This window comes from Falco punctatus (assembly GCF_963210335.1).
Source record: "Falco punctatus genome assembly, chromosome: 1".
Taxonomy (NCBI): domain Eukaryota; kingdom Metazoa; phylum Chordata; class Aves; order Falconiformes; family Falconidae; genus Falco; species Falco punctatus.
This window is the reverse complement of record NC_137580.1, coordinates 2,177,577-2,201,028: the sequence shown is the minus strand read 5'-3', so window position 1 is coordinate 2,201,028 and position 23,452 is coordinate 2,177,577.

Genomic DNA, 23,452 nt, shown 5'->3' with positions numbered 1-23,452 from the left:
AACAGTAAAAGCCTTGTTGCAGCCTACTAGTTTGTGCTGCAACAATGGGTGCCCCATGTGAGGCTGCCTGAATTGGGCTCTGACTACAACAACTGGCACCCAACGTAGCCAACACAAGTGGGAAAGTCTGCAACCCATAATAGACACAGTGAGAGGTCAGTTGTTGGCAACTAATCAATATGAGTGTGTTGTAATATTTTTTGTCCATCTTAATTCAAATTGCATCTGCCTTTCAAATTTCTTGGAGTTTAAAAATAAGAAAATTGTCTAAAGTTAGCTCATTAATGTATAATGCTACATGTCTTCACTAATGTCACCCGTTGTTAGCTACTACAAATATTTTTTTTACATTTTCAGTACATAGTCATTCCTGAAATGAGAAGACTAGCTTCCATATTTAATAAAATATTTATTTCAATAATAGAAAAAAGTGGCCTGTGAATTAAATAATGTTATTTTTTGATAAAATTAGATAAGAAGAAAGTAGTAAAGCCAAATATTAAAAAGGAAACCACCACAAAATAATGTTTTCATTTTTAAAAGACAATCTTTGGGGTTATCAGACAACTCCGTTCAACTTACCAGCTCTTCAGTTCCAAATCTACAAGCACAGGACTTGCAACAGCAGGAGATTTTGTTTAATGATATACTTTAAATTTTGATTTAGTATAGACATCAGTATGCACAAAGGAATGTATATCCAAGGGTCCCTAAACTTCAAAATTCACAAATCTAAGTCTCATTTGCACTTTAGAGGAGGCACATGAAGGACTTCAGTCAATACAGTGGGGTTGATCGTGTTTCTGTGTTCAGTATTTGACAGTTTTTTTCTAGTGATTCAGTCATGTATCTCATTTACATGAAGTTTCTCTAAATGTCAGAATTTAGATATGACAATAAGTATGCACTTTGATTAACATGTTAAAAGGCTTTTCTTGACCTTAAATGAATACACTGCTCCAAAATGTAATCAGATCTTTAAACTAGGAGGAAATTGAGGAGGGAAAATACTATAGTGACATCACAGCATGATATGTACAAGCTCAGGGCCAAAATAGTTTGCTGTTCCCCAACATACTGTCTTATAGATCTGGTGTTCATAGTTTTCATTTAAATTAAATAGAAGAGATATTTTGATATGACATTTACCTATCCTTTGGAGAATTCTTGGTATATCTTGATTCACCTGAACTTAATGAAAACAGTCATGCTCTTCCCAAAGCAATGATTTGGAAAAAGTAACTTCTATTTTGGTAATAGTTTAGGTCTCTAAATGTTGAGTACATGTTAATATGTCACATGATTTTGTATCTTGATTTTTCAGATCAAAAATCTTCGTTGTCTTTTGGGCTAGTGTGACAGTAGGAGGTCCACATCAATATTAAAAGGCAAAATTTTATTTAACACCTTGCTGTATTAAGGTGACTGTGATGGGCAGATTATTGTCAAGACAGAACTTTTTTGAGGTTTGTTTTATAAACCATATACATTCCACACACAATTAAAGGATGGGCACAATAAGCCATACTTTATCCTGAATATCAAGTAAGCTATTAAAATAGATTGCGTTTCCTTGCAATGAGGTTTCAAGAAGGAATAGGAAAGGTTTAGCGTATCCTAACTATCCTAATGATACCTTACTCTGATAAATAATACAAATTAAAAAAAAAAAACAAACCCACAAACAAAAAGCAACCAACCCCCTCCCCCCCAAAAAAAAAACCCAAAACAAACAAAAAAACCCAAAACAACCCAACCCCCCCAAAAAATAGTGGAATGCAGGCAACTAAATCTAGGGTGTAATTCTGTGCTATTTTTCAAATTTAGAATTCTACAGGAGTCTAATGTGCTCTTTGGGCAAAAGTGAGAATCATTTCAGTCCTGAAATGATATTGCTGAGCTGAGCAGTTTTATTTTACATTCAGGCCAAAGTTTGATCAGAAAAGCAGGTATTACTCTACTCACATGAACATGGAAGGCTTCAGCTGATGGGTGTTTTGGGAGCATGAACAAGATGCAATGAATACAAGTAGAATGCAAGTGGAAGACAAGAAAAAGGAAATATAATACTACGGCAGCTGCCCCTACAATAACAGCCTCAAGTTCGCATTCTAGGGGAGGATGAACCCATGCAGTGGAAGAAATTGAATGGAGACCTAAATGCTGGACAATAACTCTTGCCATTGAACTAATGAAGTGGTGTGTGTATGGAAATTGGGGATATATGAGATAGGGGAGCTTCCTGTATAGTTGGACAGGAGTAAATTCTTCTGTTCCTAAAAGAAGATCATAGTTGCTTAGCTTCATCAATGAATTCTAGGCAGCAAGTCAGCAAAGGGAAAAATATCATACAATGCATATTATGTACGTGACACCAGCATGAATGAAAAATTACATTTCTGAATCTGCCTAATTTTGAGAAAAAAAAAGGATATTTGGCAAACATATGGCATTTTGTGAATAATTTTAGTATAGTTGCACCTTTATTGTAAATTTCTCATGTGAGAAACAGCTATGGTCATCAGCACAGGTTCAAAAGCAGTTGAAAATCGATGCAAATTAAGTTAGAAGTCAGAATAGTTTAACTGAGGAGGAATAATGAGATCTGATAGGTCAAAGTCCTATTCAATCCATGAAGTTTTTTTTACAGTAGATTTAGAGCATTTCATAAAGACTCCTGGGGCACTTCTGTTCTCTTCATTAATCAGAAGTATACCTGCCTCCCACTGTTCGTTCATGGTGTAGCTGTTCAAGTTCAGCTGTTTCCTGCAGGATTTAGTAAGCTTGGTAACACCAGTATTAAAATCATGTTACAACAAATTGGGTAATGCTTTTTTATGGTAAGCTATGACTAATTCAAAATTAATATAAACTACAACCTGTAAGATTTCCCATGTATTCCAAGAAAATGGGGGAAAGGACCTCAAAGTATTTTCCAGAATTATTGATTTGATTAACGATGAATGATTTAATTGTTTGATCGTTTGTTTTGGTAGACCTGTGTTTGAACAATCAGTACTTATTTTAGAAGGACTTGCTGTAAGTCCATAAATGTAATTTTGTATTGCTGTCTAAATACCTAATTTCCCTGAAGCTGAAAAATTAATAATTAATATTCAAGAATCAGACTGTGCATGGTGATCGGCACTTATTACAGACAACAGAATACGCTGCAGCTGAAAGTCTGAAGTCCCAACAGAACTGACAGTAGTTTCTTAGTCAAAATAATAGGTCATGTGTAATGAAAGATGTAACTTTGCAGAGCAGGCTCAAGTCACATGGTGAAGAATAGACAGTGGTCTAAAGTTCATTTGCACTCATTCTTGACACAGCATTGCTAATGTTACAAAAATTCAAACGTGGCATTGATATGTTCAAGACCATGAACTGTACATACTTAGTGCTGTTTCTGAATTCTTCAATTTTTAGATTTTTCCAGATTACTTTTGCCAAATTAAGCTTTTTAAGTGCTTCACCTCTCCTTAAACAGTTTAATTAAGGAATGTGTGCAACTTTAGTAGAGACATTCATTTTGTGCTGTGTTAAAAATAGAAATTGTTTGATATGCTAAAAGCATGTATTTAAACCTAACTCTGTGTCCTCTGTGTATGAATTTTACTTGAAAGCAGTTTGGTTTCAATGACTCTGTATATTTAATGTTCAATATATCTAAATTTTTGTCATAGGTTACCACATCAGTGAACACAACCATTCAGTTAAGTTAGGGATAAACAATTCTTGTTTTACAGAGTTGTCTGATGAGCGATGTAATAGAGGTGAGTTTCACTGTTCCTGTTTCACTACTGGGAAACCAGGGCAGAGAAAATGAAACCATTTATCCCAAGTCGCACAGACTTAGGAATAGCCTTAGTGTGTTGCTGTACACAGTGGCCAAGATACCACTCATAATCACTGAGTCACATAATGACTTTTGTTTAAAGTACAACTATCTACATCTTTTGGAGAAGTCTCTATTACATTTCATTATTCTTGGTTTATGTGCTCAATGATTTTTTTAACGTTTCATTTCATGGGAGTTCTATCTCAGTTCAATTACTTAATGCAGTGCAAGGTCCTGGTATTGTATCTTCTGTGAAGAACTAGTTGAGTAGTCAGACTGCACTGAATAGGCATGTGGTATGCAGATGTGAACTGGAAGGGGCAACGTTTTAGTTAAGTCCACTGGGATGCAGCCATGCAACTCCTATTAACATTACTGAGAATCAAGCATCTAAATCTCAGTGTGTTGCACTGAAAATGCTCCCTGACGTGTCTGAAGGAATACCATTTTCATATCAAGTACTTACAAATATGCTGGTGCTGCTCCATAAAACCTAACATCCTAGAAAAGGATTCCCAGATCTTTCCTACTTTATAGCAAAGATGATCTCTGGGAATTGTTGATTGAATAACTCCACAGAATGTTGTACATAATTTTTATTGATGAGGAAGTTGTCATCTGTGTAGCCTTAGTATAAAGTTGAATGGGCATGGATTGCTTTAAAGTGTTATATTTTTGATTAACCATCAAATTGTCAGCTAACAGTTGGATTCAGACTGAATTATTTTTGCTTTCTATTGGCTCTATCCGTAAACTCGAAAGACAGAGCCACATGTTTCTATGGATTCTGGCCAAGTTGCCAGTTGTTCAGATGTTCTATCGTAAAAGTTTATCTAGTTCTGTTGAAGACAGCAATGGCAGATTTGCTGGTTTTTAGTTTAGTAGTGATTTGTAGGTGACTGTTAGGCAGTGGAGAGAAGGAATCTAATATAGGATAGTCTGTTCGACTGAGAAAAAGTTTATTAAGGATGATGAGATTCATAACTGATCTTGTGTCCTCCATTACATACTTTTGAAACATATTTACAAAGCATGAAGTATCTACGTAGTGTATTACATGAGACAACGAGTAGTTGATGATTGTATTTACCATGTTTTTAGTCTATATTCCATGAGACAATTCTGGAAAAGGAGTATTTACACACTCCTTATAGGTTATCAAGTAAATCTACATAACGCATGTATTTCTAACTAGTTACACACCAGATACATTTTTTTTGAAAGCATAGAAGACTACAAAATGTCATCCATCCCCCACTGAAAAGTAACACTACAGGATAGATAATTACTGAAACATCTACATTGCAGCTCAGGGAATCATGTTTATGATTTGCTGTGGTTCTGCTGTCAACCCCTGCCTTCTGCTCTTGCACTTTGGAGTATTCAAAGTATTATCTTCATAGTGTATAGCGAATCCTTTACCCTTTATTTGATTGGCCTATATCATTATCATGAAGTTTTAATACTGAAAATTAAAAGCAATTCAGAGCAAACAATTTGATGAATTCCACCTTTCTCTGAGTGATTCATTTCTCAAATTTATTCATTATTCAGAGTGATTCAGTAATTCCTTTAGCAAATAAATCTTGGTGTGTCATTTAATTGTGAATTATGAATATTACAATCAGTTTGTGCTCTAACTTCTGTGCAACAACACATGTTTTTGACTAACTTAAGCAATTCAGTTTGAATTTCCAACTGTGTGTGATTATAATAGGTGTTAGCGATGTATGCCAGGCAATCAAAATCCAGATATCACATGACTCATGGTAACTAACCAACCCAGCATGAAGGCAAAATACAATTTGATAATCAGATGTTCAGTTTAAAATTTACTTTCAGCAAATACTCCAGCAATCAAGCCAAAAGTATATGCAGTTAACTATGAACAATTGAGTACTTTCAGAAAGTGATCATAAAAAGATAAACTGAATTTAAAGAACAGATAGTCAAGGATACTTCCTTCAATGATTTTTTTGGGATTTGAGTTGCTGACTGCATTGCCAGTCTAATTTTTTTCCTACAGAAATAAGGAATTTAACGAAACATCAGAAATTAAGTAAGGAAATATTTGAACATCATGAAGGGTATCACTGTTCCTGGGATGAGTAGGGGGATTCATTCTTATGTAAATATCCAATATTTATCTTTTCAAAGCTCTTAAATTATGCAAAGGATGAATTGAGATGATTTATACAACCTCTGTATTCAGATCCTTAGTTTTTAATGGGACTGTGTTCAATCAAAATGATTGAACAGTGGATTTCTGATAGATAATTGTATGTTGATATACAGAATTGTAGGGAATTAAACTATTTATAATAGCCATTCTTGATACTGTATTAAATCTTGCTCATGGAATTCCTGAAGGAAATCTCCAAATTGTTTTCAGAAGTACTGATTATTTTTTCTGCAACTTTAATATCCACTTGATTTGCATCTCATACAGAATACTTATTCATATTACACTCAAAAATACAAATCTAGTGAGTTGATTAATATTGCAATATTAATGCAGCATGTCATTGGTCTTTCTGGCATTTCATCAGTGATTTATGAGACAACAGGTCCCTCTTCTCTGGGTATAACTCCAACAGAGCAAATACTTCGGAAGATGAGCTTAAATAAAGCTAGCTTTTGATATGTTTATTTCCATGCCATTCTCTGACTTAACTATACTCCTTTTTTCTTATGTACTCTTTCATCAAATGGTATTAGTCATAAAGAGCTATATGAATTTTAAGTTCTATTTCAGCACAGATGAAGCTCCCAAGAAAGGAAAGAATTATTCACTGTAAGTAATAAAAGAAATTAGAAAAAAAAAAAAACAAACCAAAAAAAAAACAACCAAAAAAACCCCCAGAACAAAATACCCCATGTGATATAAACAAGCATCGGAATTTGTCATAAAAGTCTAGGAAAAGTTCAATTTTCCCAATTACAATACTGCAAAATTTGGGGGTTAAAAAGTGTATATTTTGTAGATGGTGGCAGATCTGTGCTATTTTCACTTCTTTGTTTAGATTTGTTGCTACTTTGACATCACTGAGCAAAGAAGCTAGAGCCTAGCCTTCATCCAGTTAGTGTGAGTGACAAAGTGAATCAATAAAAGCACAGTAAGAGGTACATGATTATTCTATTTTTAATGGTGATTATTGTGTCTGTGAATGAAGGACACAGGATTTTATGTCAGTTCAAGGTATAAACTATTTTATGGTCTGTAACAAATTTTGTCTGGTATTTCCAGTTTAGGAAACTGCTTTCAACAGCTTTTACATTTTCAGATATTTAATCATTTGGATAGATACATTTTATCAAAGTTTGACCAAAATATTATTTTTTCAGGAAAATCTTGATGAGAGAGAAGTATTTTTTAGTCCATCTTAAATCCTTGCAATCATTTTTTAAAAGACACTGCTGCCATGGTACTATAAATTAAGGATTTGAAACTTGGCATTCAGGGACTGAATAAAAATTAAGTGTGTTTACCAAGGGTGCGAGTTTTGCTGTTCATTTGTTTTGTCAAATTATGTTACTTAGGGTTTCTGGACTCTACTGCTTTGAAGTTGTCAAACTAAGAAACAGCTCTTCTCTGTATGACTCCAGTCAAGGACTGAACAGGTTTTTGACATTTTCTGGCTGCTTTAGAGTCAAGTAAAAGTTCAAAAGATATATTGAGGTCTGAGAAGCAGTTTCTGCTGATCATTACACCTGCTGTTGTAGGTGGTATAAAGGAATAGGTACTGGCCTGGCTGGAGGACGAACTGAGTGAAGTAGAGACCTTCTGAGGAAAATAGTTTGTGGCTATTTAAGACTGTGTTGTGATACATATGCACAAGAGAAGAAGGAATATAAAGCAAGATAAAATTAGTCTCAGCAAGGCACGTCAAAAAGGAGTTGAGTTACTTGCTAAGGTTTCAAATATTAGCAATATTTATGAAAGCTGAATGCTGGCCTGAGTGGTGAGTAGGTCTCAATGTGTCATAACAAGTTCATCCAAGAACGGTAAGGCCATTCCAGAAAAGTTAGATTAATTCTGTGACTTAATGAGAGGAGATAAAAGGCGTTTCGACCACTGATGAAAGATATGTCTGAGGATTTTTTCCCCAAATCATGTGTCAGTATAAGGAACTGCTAAATTTAATAGAAAATATTTTTTCATTTCTCTTTTAATTTACATTATTGGAAAAAATACAATAGTACTTTTAAGAGAAGATGTGACAGAAATCTGTAAAATCATGAAATGAATGACGAGACCAAATAGAGAATAATTATTTGCTATTTTTCAGACTGCTAGAACTAGGATATTAGGTAATATGAAAAGTAGCTGGTTTAGAACAGAATAAATACCTTTTTATACAATACATAACTGCAGACTCAGTGGAATTGCAGAATGCAATTCCACTTGAGTAATAAAGTCTATGCAGTAGTCTTCACATACATGTTCCAGGTTTAGGACTTTTGTAATACAGAAATGCACAAGAATGACAGTTTTAAAAAAACTTCAATGTATGAAATACACAACAGGAAACAATGGTCCAGGCAAATCTAGCTTTTTCTTATGTAGAGAGATATGACCTTAACACTACTTACTTATGGACAGTTCAGTTGGTGGTAGAAATAAATTGTATCATTCTGTTTCCCTTGATTATGTACTCCCTTTGTAAGTGGGTATTTTTTATTGACTTAAAAAAAAAAATGTAACAATAATGTTTTCAAACTATAAATATTGATTGAGCAGCAGTATGTTTTTATTTGAATATTTGAGAAACTTCTCAAACATGGAATAAAAACTAACATTCTGAAAAAATAAGTTCTTCTAATTATTCCCCTAAGGGTAGTCTATGCAGGATTTTAATCTCTTATTAAATGACAAGTTTTTCTAGAATAATTTCATTTTTATTTGGTCTGGAAAACACTGAAGTTCTGACATGAATCTCAGTCACAGTGAACAATGCATGTATGCACAAATTACAGCTCAGTAGGAATGGAGTTAGACCAACTACAAAGTTGCTTACTGTACAATAGTAGCAAGTAATTAGCATAAAAGTATCCTGTTACAATCCATAAATATATCCAGGCATCTCAAAATATCTGGGTGCCCATTATCTAACATTTAGTACAAACCACAGAGGCACCAGTTGCCTGGAGCAAATTATAATCCTAACTGAGCCACAGACTGTAAGCTTTGACAAGATGTTTGACCTCCTTGTTCTTCAGCCAGCCCAGCTGTGAAATTGATAAAAGCAATTGTGTAAAACTAGACCCCACTGGAAAACAAATCTGACACTGGTTTGGACAACAAATATGGACAAATAAATGGCAAACACATCAGGGTCATCACATTCTGTTGTGCTTTATACTTGGATAACAGAAGCTAAATCTAAATAGTTGATTAATCACATATTCCTAGGTAAAGAAAATGAAAAAATTGGAAATAACACTGATATGTAATGATATTCCACCCAGGAGATGTTGTATAATTTCAGTATTTTTTAAATAAGATATGGAATAGGTCTGTGTAAGTCAACTGAATTTTTGCTGCTCACAATTATCCTGCTGTGAGGGATACTATTACTTTTATAACTGTGCACTCTTAAAAGCAACATCATTAGTAATAGTTTTTTCTAACTTGTAAATATTACCCAATGGTAAATAAGAAAGTATTCTAAAAGGTAAGTTAAAGATTGTTTAACTTCTGTATTTCTCTCAACTTGAACAATGAGAATTTCTTAACAACCACTCAGGTCTAATAGCATTTTTATTATTATGATGATTTGGAGACTTTAAATTCAGATCTCATACCAGATTTTAGCCCACTGCTACTCACTGACTTAAATATCCATGTTTTGGATGCTTGTTACTATATCTGGCATATGTATTTATCCAATGTGACAATTTAATCTGAAGAAACACTTTTACAGCTGCATTCTAGAATATATGGAAGCCATATAATTTGAATAAGCCATGTGATTATACTAATATCTTAATGATTTGTTAAAGCTAGATAAAAGCAGCATGTAGTGTGTAGACAGTGATAACTGTTTTAATTTTCAATAGCATTCAGAAGTTCTGCATCTATTGAGGATACATTAATTGATGTCCCGTCATTGACTGAGGGATAAAAGAACATAGCAGACACTAGCACTAGCATCAGTTGATTCACATGCTATTACTTTTTTGTGAATGGGTGATGAAAGGCTTTTTATAAACATGAATAGTAAACAAAAGCTGACATTTACGCTCTACATAGGAAATATGTCATCCAATGTTACATAAATAGGAAACAATATAAATTCCACAAAGTAGTTTAGCAAAGTCTACATATTTTCTTGAAACTGATAACTGTATTACACACTATCTCTACTTGTTCCTCCTGTTAATTCAGGACTTCTTCATTTTTCCCTCCTCAAGAAAGGGTAGTACTTCCATGCTATACTCTAATGTGTCACAAAGATTTGACTTTCAAAAGCAAAAGGTTCTAATTTCCTTGCAGACATTTCTAAATAATTGATTATAAGCACAATCGCTGTAATCTGAATTACTGCTGCTATAGAAGGAAACTTTTAAAACGCTACTGTATATAATTTATTGCTGTCTGCTAATGTCGCTATTTCATCATTAAAACTTTTTATAAAAGTCACAAATTCAGTAAAATATATCTTCCATACTTCAACTAAGAAAAAAATCTTGCATGTTATATACATTGCAATGCTATGCAGGCATATCTGACTTTAAAAATAGTAATTATTATTCTGCCTGGTTAAAATAGTTCAGTGTAGGTTGTAACAGACTGTCTCAAATCACCCATATATTAACCAGAGTTTTAGAATTAATTATGTATGTTTCTTCAGCTGTGGTGCTAAACAATTTTTCTAGACTGCTTGGGTACACCGCCACGCACCAAACCTAGTACATCCTGGTCAGTATGTTGAGAACATAAGTCATCAGCACTTCTTGTTGCTCTATTATGTAACTTGAAAGATAATGCCATTGACTTCAGTCCAGAAGTCCACATTGTTCAGCACTGAAATGAAGTCATATGAAAACTGAATTGTGAGAGATATTTTCCACAGAAAGTACTTATTAGATTGTCCATTTGTACTTCTCAAAAAAGCAGTTGGGTGGAGGAAGGGAGGTAGTCTTTAATCTCACTTTGTATCCAAAACAGAAGAAACTCCTCCAAAAGCCCAGGAGTAATGTAATTATATCCTAACTAATTAGCTTTTTTCATTCATAGCTTCAGCAAATGACAGGAAAGATATTGAGACTGTTCAGTTGAAAGCTTGAAACTGGCATAAGGTTATAGAAAAGGAGCATTTTCTTTTTCCTGTCCTATACATGGGATCTTAGATTTCTGTTAATGTACAGAAAAGCTTTATAATAGAGTTTCTTGCTAAGCTTTTTCTAATGTCAGAGGAATTACCTTTAAATGTGCCCTTTTTGATGGGTAATGCTTAAGTCTCCAGAGATAATTTTTAAACACGGCCTTTCAGTCCCTAAGCTGAGACAGCTGCCAAATATCTCTTCCTCACCAACTGCTGTTCTTTGGTCAATATATCAGTAAAGAGGGGTTTCTGATCTTTTTAAATATCTGGAACAAAAATCTGGCAACAAACATTCTAGTCTAAAGAATATTGTTGGGATTTTTTGTGTATCTTTGGTAAAGATGACAAACTCAATCTTAGGCTCAGCTGCTACCATAACTGGAAGAAGTTCTGGTACATATCTGAAACAGAGTCTGAATTTTTATTTCGAGCTCACCTCTCCTGCAGTACCTTCCTAAAGAATCGTAACAAGTATTTTGTTATTGTTCAAATAACAGACATTTTACTCTCTTCATTGTTTTAGTATATCAAAATGACTACAGTCATTATGCCCTGATGCACATTTTAATCCAGTTATTCACTAAATATGTAATATGTTGGTCTGGAAGGAACTAAAAAGCAAGGCGGCACTTCTGTGTGGGCGGAGGCTTGGGAAGGTAAACTTTCTCAGATAAAATGCTTACTAAAGTAGCAATAAATCTATCATTACTTCCAGAACATAGCGTTCAATTCATACTGTTGTGTTAAGGGTAATTATGAGTTTAAATGGTACAAGCTCTTGCCCTGTATCAAATTATTTTTACACAGAAGCTCTCATAATTTCAATACTTGTCTTCATATTTTTTCAGGTCTTTCTATTTGTAGAACCCCAGCAAAGATTAAAGAGTAAGGTTTCATTAAAGGCATTGCAAAAATCCATGTTACCTTCAAATTGATAAGTAAGAATAGACTATGCAACTGTACACCCTGGGTTTTTTTGCGTTATCTCATCACAGAAATTTCTAATACATTTGTAAATTTAATGTCTCTCCATTCAGAAAAGAAAGCCTTCCACGAGATTTATCAGACATGCTAGAGAGGGTGTCTTTACATATCAGAAAGGAATTGTGCTTAAGTGTTAAAATAGCACTCATAGGTGGTACACTCTTTGTGTACTTGCCAATGAACCAGGATGCTGTGTTTATCACCTTGAATGTTTACTTCTGGTTTCAAGCTTCATTTGCACCGGTATGCAGCTGGCATAGTCAACATGCTGACACTTTGAAGCTTGACTGAACTGCTTGAATTTTATGGAGAGAGCTTTGAGTTTCTTGTCATTTTCCTTTCTTGAAGTTTTCCTTGAAGGAACAGATTAAATATAACAAAACCAAACCTCTTCGGAAAAGTCTCTTTCCAGTCTTGGCTACTCCTAGCAAATCAGGTGAGCATAGAATGCTAACTGTAGTGCCTTCCAATTATTTTTAGAATTAATGAGGGGGAAAAAAAGTATAGATTTTTTGAGTTTAATTTCCTTGTCTCATGCAGTTCATAGGAGACTAATCAGTGCATGTATGCAGTTCCTGTATTATAATGGAGGTTGGAAGTATGCATCATCTGCAGAAGAAACAACTTCCTGCAGAAGTGTCTGGCTTAAATCCTTTTGTTTTACACTTTGCTGCAAGCATATACACATTTCTGTACGTGCTGTGAGAGCTACCTCTCTACCTTTAAGCCCTTTACTTGTCAAAAAAGTAGGAGGGGGTGGGGGTGGAGATTTTCACAAAGGTGAATGTGTATAGAAAGAATGTGAATCAATATAAGAGCTGGAGCAGGGTTGTTGTAACAGCACGTTTTCCTAACATTTGGGAGAACGGCTGCGTGTGTGTGAATGAACTTTGGATAATGGGCTTCAAACAAGTAACGACTGACTGCATGGCAATCAAAAGAACATGTTAGAAACAGCGTACATTTGCCCTGACTTTTGCCCTGATCTTTGGGTAACTGGTAGCATAGTTCTATGTCTGTGGTGAGAAATAGTATCTAGCTAATTTGCAAGTACAAAATTCATGTGGTACTAGTAATGTGATATTGTGCCTGCCAATTATGCAGCAAAAATATGCATACTTTCAGTATGCTTCAGGTTTTTTTAGTGTACTTTTACCATCACAGTAGGCACAGGTAAATTCAAATAGTAAGAGTGAAAATGATAATTCTCAGTTTCCAATATGATAAATAACAGAACTGGCCATCCTTATAATTATTTTAACCTTTTAAAGTACATTTATGTGCATAGACACTTATCTATGACATTTTGTTGAATAGCAGGGAGTTGTCATTAATTCATGTTAACAATAGGAATAATACATAATGACAAATATTTAAAGCAAGAAGAAGAAAAAAGATCAGTTAAAAATAAATTTAGGTTCCAAGTATTTGAATTCAATTTGACTTAATTTACATAAATATTTGGAGGTCACTCACACATGAAAGGACATACTTATTTGTGTATGCAAGTATATTTCATGAATAAATATGCAAAGAAAAAATTATTGGAACTAAAATTAAAACTAGCCAGTGAGAAGAATAAACTTCTAGGTTTTTAGAAGAATAAACTGTTAAGTTAAATAATGCATAATAAATATTCAATTACTCCTAAAAGTGAATAGTTCCTGAGATCAGTCAGGAGCTGTGTCAATTGTAGACTGACATTTGTCTCAATAAAATATTAGTCAATAATGATAAATGTTGAACAAAGTTAAAAAAATACTCCAACGGCTTATTCACTATTGCAGAATGTCTGGGAACAAAAAGCTGAATTTGCATTGCAAGTGTTCCATCAGCTGTATGATTGACAAAAAATGGATATTGGAACAGGGAAATAAATTGTTTCACCCATTTATGAAAATTCCTTTTAGAAACCAATTCATTAAAGTAAAATCTAAACATTTTATTATGAATAATTCTCAATGAAGTTATGTTAATTACATACAGTTTTATAGAACAATAATTGTTTACAGTGCTTCAGAGAAATTAATTGTTTTTCAAAAGTGTATTTTCTGATGAATCAATCTGATCAGATTAACTGGCTTTTTCTTTCTCCTCTGGATTTTCCTTACATTGCCTGTATATTTCTACATTATGGCTGAAGGTTTGCAACATACTTTTGCCAAAGCCTCATGTGGAAAGCAAACTCAAATGTTAATCTTCATGTATATAAAGATGCAGAATCCATGATCTGTTGTTTTTGGGGTTTTTTCTTTTAGTGTAATACAACTCTTAATAGATATGTGATCCAGTATAACTGTGCCCTTAGATACCTTTCTACTGCACTGTTACTTCCTATTTTTTACTCCAAAATTTTTTTGTTTCTGAGAGAATGCATTTTAGTAGGATGTGGTTTTTTTATATAATATAGTTTTCTTTCTGACGATTTCACAAGCTCATTAAGAAACTGAATTGAACACTGCTCTCCAAATTGCTTAGCATAATCTGTTGATGTTATAAATGCAGGTTTCAACTTCGTTGTTATAAATGTATTAAATAATTTTGGATATTACAAATCCAAGGCTAAAGTTTGTGGTAGTCCCACTGATTTATTAATAGTTTGAGACACATTTACTAATAATGCGTTTTCAGCTCTTATGTAGTCATTCAACCTTTTAGAAGTTATTTGATCTAGATCACATTTTTATTCATTCTTATGGCAATTCTATGTCAGATTGTATTACACTGATGTTAACAAAGCTGTTTTAATCAGATTTGTTATTCCTCTGCTCCCATAAGCCAATAACCTCACAAAAAGAGAAATTAGGTCAATACAGTTTTAAAGTTTGTTGAATGATTCTTATCATCTCATTGTCTGCTAGATGCTTACAGATTGTTTAGAAATTTGCTATAGTATATTTGTATGCATTAAGCTAGTCTGATAATTTTTTGCAAATCAATGTTTTCTTTATGTCCTCCTCCAGACCTTTATCTTCTAAAATGTGTGGCAAATATGGAAAATCTAATTTGTATTATTTAGACCTAAAATATATAGCAATACAAAATTAACCCTACCTTCTTCTTTCACCTATTTCACGCTGGGAATAGTCACCAGCAGTTTTCTGCACCCTCTACACCTATACGTTTCATGTAAAGTGTAATTACACTGAAAGGTGAAGGATTGTTAGAAAAGATAGACATAGCTGTGGTTGTAAAATAAGCAGATGTGGATGTTGTTTTTCCATTCCATGTGATATAGCAACACAGAGGGATCCATACTATTACTTCAGAAGTAAGGTTTATATGTAATCAGAAATAAATGTCCTTTAATGTTCAAATTTTAAGTAGAGAGCTGAGATACAGCAGTTGTCTGTAGGTCTTGTAAAAATAAAATTACTGAGTAGGAGTGGTTGTAGGAAAGGCAAAGATACAGCATACGTAAGCAAATAAATTATTTTGTGGGAGTATCACTGACAGTGTCTGAATATCTCTCATGCAGCACAGGTTACTTGAATCCTAAATTTACTCTGCCAGAGAGAAGTGTGGGACTTAATCTTACAAATTGACTTGAACTCCTCCTATATAATATGAATTGCTTAAAAATTTAGAATGGGTCATGGGTTCATATTTAGAACAGGCTGAGTCATTACCCTTAGGATAGCTTGGGTCCCAAAAGCTTTGAGTTCAGAATACCTAGAGGTCTCTGTTTCTTGATTCCTGGAGATTTCAGCATGGCTAAAAATTCCAGAAGAAAAAAGTTTTTCCACACACTATTTGAACTCTGTATTAAAATTGGGGTTTATGACTTAAAAATCTCCAGGAAGAACAGCAAGATAAATAGAATCTCAGTTGGGACTACAGTGCAATTCTTATAGAATCCAGTATTTTCTCCACAGAAACAAACCATTGTTGTAAGATTATTATGTGTTCCTAGTAACTTCTGTACTTAGTGTTACAATAGAATAGAGAAAGCAGTCATGCTATAACATGTCTGGAAAAAAAGGTGGTGATGCAGCCACCAAAAATGTCTGAAATCTGCGTCCTAAAAATCTGACAGTTTTACTTGCTGGCTGTAGAGATTTAAAAGATAGCAAACAGAAAATTAAGTCTTCTTTTCTTTCCTTAGGAAACATAGCTGCAACTGAGAAATATTTTTACATTAACATCCATTCTCCATCACTTTAAATCATTAGTTGTAGGAAGTGGTTTTGCATACTGTCTGGCAACCTCTACTGTTCATAAATATTCCAAGCATAAATATTATATTGTTTCTGATGCTCTGCTATAATTAATATAAAAAGAGGAAAAAATATGAGAATAAAATATTACATCATTAAGTGAATTAACAGGATTATCTTTGTCTGATAGTATGTGAATGTGTGCCTAATAATAATAACTATTTCTTAACTTCAGTACCCCCTTTTACTTATCATGCTTTTTATATTCCTTTGCAATAAATAAATAAATTAAAAAAAAAGAGCATGGAACTCTTTCTTGATTTGAGAGATCTATCATTCTGAAGCTCCATTTATAACGTTGTGATATAGCTTTCACTTCACTTCCTTGGTTTCAGAAAGTAAAAATAAGATTACATGCAGAGCTTCATATTCCTCCATAGTATCAAGCCATGAAAAGGCACTAAACATGCATGCTACTATAACCACTTTTTCTGGAAGGAAAATAGAGTGGTGCTATGTTGTTTAGTAACATGACTATAGCGCAAGATGATAAAGTGTAGGCATTCCCTTGTCTGGTTAATATAGCCACTCAAGGAATGACATAACTTGAAATTTCACAGTAGTTTTCAAATGGTTGGATGTAGCCAGTAGGTGCATTTCTGAAAGAAGCCTATAGATACATGCCTCTGTCAGTCAAATACTCTGACCAGCTTCTTCTAGATATTCTATGTGTGAAAGGTATAATATTTCATATCATGTATTATGATTCTATACTTATTTGATGATAGATGAAGTTACATAGGATTTCTAATTTAGCAGAGATATAAAACATACTGAAAATACAATGCAATGCAAATATAAGTTACACAGCAAAATACAGCAGTTGTAATACACAGTTTAATCACAATACCAATATGATTCCCATTACAGGTGTCTCTAATGTGATAACTGCCACAGCACAGTTGCCAGGAAGAAATAACGTGGGTTGAAGTAAGCTCAAGACAGTTGCTCTCTTCAAAATTCTTGTTAGCTGTTAAACATTTTATACTCTTATGTTCAGCTGAGCTATGCGTTCACCACCCCTATCCCCACAAGCTGGTCTCACTCAAGGAGAAGTGTTTACACCATGAGCTGATCCACTCAGATATGAGATAGTCAGTTACTCCACTTGACTGACATAGCTGTTTATCTAAAACAAAGGCCACCCTCCTGTCCCCTCTGTGTTGAGATAGTCAGATCTTTGCAGCAGCTGTGGTCAGTCACACTGCATTATTCTCTGAACTCCGTGGGCATGTCACCCTTGCCCATCTCAGCTGAGCCTTCTGCTATTTTAGCAGTTTATTGGTCACTCACAGCCTCCACAGAATTTTGCAGGCACATTAGCAATGACATGTTTTATAAAATTAGTACCAATAGTGATGAACCAGAAGCGTTTTTTTTTTAATACCTTAATATTTTGTAATGGCTAAAAAAAGGTTACATAAACTCAGTCCAAATTAAAACTAATAAACATCAGATTAAATCTGTCTCCTCCTACTTCTATGTAACAATAACATCCTTTGATGTGTAGCTTTTGATGTTTTTAACATGATTTTGACATGCAGAAAGTCCTATTCTATATGAATGAATGTAAGTATACCACTTTCAAGATCTGAAGCCACTTCTTTGCATAGTGCACTCTAAGCTACTTGCATCCAAGGGATCACCTATTGTAAAATTCTCTTGCATGATTTGGAAATACAATGATTTTTGGTTCCGTTCTTCTCTACCATCTAGACTGGCCAAGAAAAAGTAATGATAAAGCAGGTTTTCATTCCCGTGTCAAGCTTGTGAAAACAATGCCAATAAGATGTTCATAGATTGTACGGAGTTTTCAACAAGACTTAGGTGAGCTTCACCAGTACACTGGTACTAATGCTACTAGAAATTATAGCATTTTATTATTTATACTACTAAAAAAAAGTAGCTAATGCTATTAACAAGCTTTCAAAATTTTTGCTTCCCTGACAGCCTGCAGGTTGTAGGACTTGGCCTAGGACACGAAGGAGTCTAGACACCTTGAAATCCCTTCCTTCAGCAGGATCTGTGGGAGCTCCATGACTGTTGGTCTGTGACATGCTCTGAAACAGATGCAGAACAGGGAGTCGGCAATAGCTCTTAGACTGTGTTCCAGAAAGTGAATTTTGTGTATTGTTTGTTGCTGTGTCATGTACCCCACCCCAATGAGAATTCAGGAAGCCTAAATTATCTTGTTTTGGGGTTTCTTTGCTTCCTATTAGAGAATTAAAAATAGGAGGGGTTGTTGTTTGAGGGTTTTAAAAAGCATTATTTAAAATAAATGCAAAAATAAAACTAGTTTTTCCTAAATGCCATGGAGTGACTTCAAGCCATTTTCTTTGTCTTCTTAAATGATAAATGAATGCTAGCAGGGTGCTTTCAGGAGGGGTCTTCACCGTATTTGTGATCCCTTACGGACTGTCATCTAGATTGCTTAACTTCACAAAGCTTATTGGTGCTTCAAAGCTTATTCCTTGGGCTTCTTGAGAGGACATTGCCTCAAAAGGGTATAACTATTCTGTGTTACTGTATTATCTACTCTTGGAAAGAGCATGCATCATCCAGTTATATGGAAAGCCTTTTTTGGATTGCTATTATCATTTATTCTATTTCTAAATGTCTAATGTCTGTACAGTACTGTAGCCTGCAACAGGTGTTCTGAAGCAAAACATACAAAAATGTGTGTATAGCAATGGTTAATTATTTCATGTCATTATGGAGTCCTAGCAGCAGCATGCAATGAAGTGGAGTTTGCATCTTTGTAGAGTTCTTAATCCCCTGAAAACAATACATGTTGCAAAGAAATTTGTCAGCATTAAGAAAGACAGACCAAAGAACTATGAAATTTATCTACTTTGTAGATTTTCTGTCATGTCTTGTCTGTCAGGACTGTGATGGTCTCCAGTCATATCTTTCCCTCTGATACTGTGTTTCTGACATAATTACCTCTGCAAATAAAAATAGTACATATTATACCAAAAAGGGATTATACTGAGCTATACCATACATCACTAAACATACTGTGGTAAAATAGGTTTTATCTGGTTTCAAGATAAGGGTTGCAGAATTTTCAGTGTTTTTAATATACAGATGTGATAATTCTGTTCTGCATAGCATCCACAGAATAGTCCTTAAAAATTCTAATTCTAGTGCTAAGCAGGTGTAATAATATAACATTTAACAAGAAATATTGCCTTGACCAGGTATTAGCTGGTCTCAATAAAAACTGAGACAGTTGTTTTGTTTTGGTGGGTTTTTTTGTTTTGTGAGTTTTTTCATAGAATAAAGCTTAGAATTAAATAATTAAAGGACTAGAAGTAGACTATGGCTACACTGCCAAGCAGATGTTAGTAGTTTCACTTTCTGCCAAATTATTTTACTTTTTTTTTCAGTGTAATTCTCCAGGTATTCTATGCTTTAGAATATTCTCACCCAGTTTCCTAATGATGACAGTCTCCTCCCTCTTCTTTTACCTTCCCAGAAATAGCACCAGATTCTGCCCTTTTAACCCCTTCCTGAATGCTAAGGCGTTCTAAAACTATAGTCTCTATTATTTAATTACTTTAACTTCAAAAGACAAGCAAAAAATATTCACATAGTAATTTGAAAAATGCTGTATAGGGATGAATAGAGATATGTTTGTGTATGGATGGATGGATAGATAAGAGGGAGAAAAGAGAGAATGAGCTGTATCTTGGAAGACATCTGCTTGGGGCACAGTATTTTAATCATCCTACTCTTTGTCTGTTGAGATACCTAAGCAGGTACATTTAAAAGTGTTTGTTTTCTGTTTCATGCACCACTTCTGGATTTCAGTCAGCTAAGTTTTTCCTTCTTGATTGCACTAACTGCTTAATTTCTTCACTTCTCAGACTCTGTTCTCACCTCTTCCTTCATCTTTTCTTTCTTTTGTTCATTTCCTAAAGCCTTTTGTTAACTGCTACGGTTATTTCTCTCTCTCTCTCTCAATTCAGAAGATAACCTGAGGATATAAAAATTCTTACCTTATTTTTATGCATATTTTTTAATTTTACAAACAATTCCTCATGTTCTCCTATATGAATAAAACCCTAAAAGTTGTGATAAATTGAAAACATCTCTCTTCCTAGCCAGCTATGGTGCAAACAATGAGTGTTGTCCCATAATGATACAAACAGTATTTTTATCTCTGTCTCAAGGAGTATTGCATGAACTTTAAAAAGAAAACATAACACTGAACATCTTTCTTCTTTGGATTTCTCATATGTTGTACTGAAATATATTAATCTAGAGATGTACTAAAGGAATGTCTCTACATTTTATTCAGGTAGAAAGACAAGATTGCAGTTCTGGTTTTAGTATATGTTACTATAACCTGAAACAAAATGTTATTCTCATTGATGAAGGTAAAAATAGGAAATTGGGAGTTGGACTAGATGATCTTGAAAGGTTTCTTCCAACTCAAACCATTCTATGATTCTATGAAAATTTTCTGAAATTGAAGAAAAGTATACCTATGGAATCATTGTCAGGAAGGTGTGGTGGTGTGCTCCACCCTCCCCCTGCTACCCTGACCTAACAAGGAACAACTGTTTTCAGCTCAAAGTGGAGTTGGAGGTTTGACTTCAGCAGCATGTCTATCTCGCAGAATAGGTAATGGATGTAGTCTAACAAGCAAACCAACTGAGCGATGCCTGGGGTGAGGTGGGGGGGCCTCACAGACTTATGTTGTTTCAGTGAAGGCCAGGAAGGCTTCTTCACATCTGTAACTGTAAATCTGTATCTGTACTAAGTCCTCCTCACTCTGTGCTAAGCCATCAGGCCCAACTGACCTTCCCAAACTGACACCTTGTTAACACCGGATCAGCACATAATTGACTTAGTCCCACTTTGCCAAGAGTATAAAATCTGGTATTTTTGAATCTTTTTTTTTTTTTTTCTCTCAAAGGGCAAAAATTCTAACTACAGGATGGTTCAGTGGGCCTGGACCTCTCTCCCTCCATGCAGGGATGCCTCTTTGATAAGATTTGCACTTCCAACTACATTGGTTGTTACCTGGGACAAATATTACTAACAAAAGTGCTGCACTGTGAACTCAAGTTCAATCTTTGCAGTAAGTCATATCAATGGCAATTCTGATTTTTTATCTGTCAACTTAACAAATAATCTGTTTTTTCAACTTGGCAAAACTGTTTCAGTGTAAATCCTTAAACTGGGTTCTGACAGGCAACTATTACGTATGATGAGTGGCTGCACATATACTCATTTAGACTTAAACCCATTGTCCAAGTCTGAGAGTAGGAATGGATCTAGCTACACATAGACTGCTCTCTGAGGAGTTTAGAAAGCAAGGCAATCCTCTCTAAACTTCGTGACTTAATGAGGGAACTGTCTGTGCCCCCATCTGGCCTTTCATCAGACTCTTAACATGACAGAAGGACAGCTAAATAAACTATTATTGCTCTTTGCCGTACCCTCTGGCTGTACATTAGAAACCTTTGGATGTTGCGATGTGGATGCTGGAAGAATATTTCTGTGACTTAGCACCTGGATCCTCATATTACCATGTAATAGGAAGGACACGTAAAACTTGTGCTCACTTGAAGAAGAGGTGGATCTATTCATCTTGCATAGTTTTAATTACAAATCCTCACCTCTTAAGACAGTATGTACCATGATGCTTATTACTGTTTTAGTGTGGAAAGTGCTTAACTAAAGAAATTAAGAGCTGTCATTTGTTTATCATCTAAGTATAGTCCCCTTGAAGTGTACTGAAATTACACTGGATTAGAGCTACTGAGGATCTAGCACAATTTTTTTTTATGATTTAAATGTTATAGTCTAAATCTATTTCTAATTTAAAGATGTAGTTAAATTTTATTATTTAAATCTATTTTACAATACAGATTTATTTGTAGGCTTTTATCCTTTTTTAATGATTTCATGTTGTGAAAAAATACAAGTGAATGTAAACATTAAGGACTCAGTACTGTTTTACTTATATAACTGTCATAGCTCCATGAGTTTTCAGTTTTTCATTTTCTTCCATAGGCTATTGGTCCATAATGAAGCATACCAGAAAAAAAAAGACAACCACCAAACCCAAAAAAGAGAAGAAAAAAAAAAAAGCAGTTTCAGAAGAGAGTTGACCAAAACTGCTACTATGGATCCTGTTTGCGGAGAAAGTACAGATCTGCTAAGATGTTCACATTCTTCTGAACCCTGGTTCTTTATTCATCTACTGAAGAAAAGGTGAATGTCACCTATGGAGGAGCCTAGAGGTACCCATCTATATCTAATCCTTTCTACATGCCTTATCTAACAGTGTGAAAGTGAGGAATCTAGCTGTGACTCAGAATCAGCGAATGTCATTGTAAGACCCACTTGAAGAGCTGAATGGAAAGAATATGAAGGAGGTGGAGGACTATTCCTCCACATTGCTTTTAAGAATGGGGAAAAATGCTTGCATTACAGATTTAGGAAACATTGAGATTGACCCCAAGGTGCTTCTCTAGCAGTAGAAGTTTAGATACCTAGAAAAATGAAAGTTTTATGAATACAATTCAATGGATTCTGTAGCTGCATAAAACTCGAACCCGTTTAAATACTTTTTTTTTTTTCAAATTTTGTTGAACACAGTCCCGCAGCTGTACATGCATGGAGATACATTTCCAAGGCAGATGGTTATAATTACCTTTGTGCTGCCTGAGTATGTATGCTTCCAGGCACTGGTACTGTTCACCACCAGTTTTGATCAGGCGGGTTTCCTAATGCAAGCTTTAAGCTTGGAAAGCCTAGAAGAAATCTGAGTGTGTGTCTTGCGAGAGTTACACTGAAAGAGTTTGCTGTGTTGGTGACATGGCCACTGTCTTTCCCAAGCTGTTACCGTTGCTTTGGTATTGCTGTAGCAGGCAAGAAATGAAGATTTTTTTCCAGCAGTGACAATAAAGTGGGACAAAACCCTCTGTGTTTCCTGGGCCAAACTCAGTGATATAGTTTTTGACAGTGAAAACAGTAAAAAGCAGTGTGGGAAATAAGTCTTCAGAAAGAAAATCAAACATATCAGTTCAAGGGACAATTTTCAGTTTCTATAATTTTCAAATTCC